Consider the following 1,256-nt stretch of genomic DNA (forward strand, 5'->3'; position numbering starts at 1 on the left):
TGCCTGTGTCCGTCGCGACGAAGTGACGGCCGAGCGTGAACGGGACCGAAGCATCGAGGCGAAGGCAGGGCAGGGCCGCGTCCCGTGACAGGTGTGAGGTCAGGGAGATGACAGCGTCATCAGAAAGACAGCCTCGGGGCTCCTACTCTTGGTAAATTATTCATGAGGAATCCTGGTATTTTTTTGTGCGCGTTTTCTTAATGTTTGTTTTGTAAAAGTAAGATTTCTTTCGGATATAATTTCCCCCTAATGCAATGACCTATATAAGTGTCTCCGGGTTTTGTCTCGTGGTACCTCCTTGGGCAGTTTTGTGAACCTGAGGCCTTTTCTGGGAATATTTTTTTGATTTCTGATGCTTTAGTATTTTTGATGTGATGGTATCAAACTAAGACCGCTACTTACACGAACGGTCTGGAATATTAATTACAGGCAATAGCAGTTTTGTAATCTGTGTTACTTAGTATGCTATGTTAATCTATTATGTGTTGATGTTAATTGGATGGTAATTAATATGTATAAATATCTAATATGTTTCTTGGCATATATAAACCTGGTATGATCTGTTCTGCGCTTCCTAGTATGCTTTGTCAATTTCAGCAATATGGTAATTAGTGTGCAGGCTATAATAAATCTGGTATGCTCGTTGGTACCCATAAACCTCGTATATTATCTAGTTTCTAATTAAATGTAGTTTGACTAGCTACCCGTCGACGCTCGTATAAATTTAGCAGTCTAGTGTCGTCGCCCTGACACACGTAATCGTGACGAATTTATAAGACGCTGGCATTACCCTGGCTGCCTTGCCTGCTCGGTGCTTTGCGAATCCGTAGTCATGCCAGGAAAAGGGGGGGCTGTTATAGCGTTTACTAGATTCTAGTAAGTATAGAACCGGCCATCGCGGGTACAAAGTGATCTTAATGTGTTTCATGTGATCGTAAAGGAGACGGAGGAACCAGGGTCTGTAGGAAGGTGTTCGCTCCGGGAACAAAGTGACCGCATCTCGTACAAAAGAGCTGTGACGGACACAAAATCTGGCTATACAAGTCACAGTTTGTGTAAGCACATTTAAGTAAATTCGTTATGCTTCCATACTCAAACTCCTTCGTTGCGTTTAAAGAATGTTTCATTGCACGTTAGATATCACAACACTGCCGTCCACTCGCAACTTACGCGCCAGTACGCGAATAAATAAAAGAATCGCAGCAAAACTATACTAAAATGCCATTCGCAACGAGCTTGTAAGGATCATCATTTTT

Source organism: Penaeus monodon, chromosome 20 (genome assembly GCF_015228065.2).
Source record: "Penaeus monodon isolate SGIC_2016 chromosome 20, NSTDA_Pmon_1, whole genome shotgun sequence".
Taxonomy (NCBI): Eukaryota; Metazoa; Arthropoda; class Malacostraca; order Decapoda; family Penaeidae; genus Penaeus; species Penaeus monodon.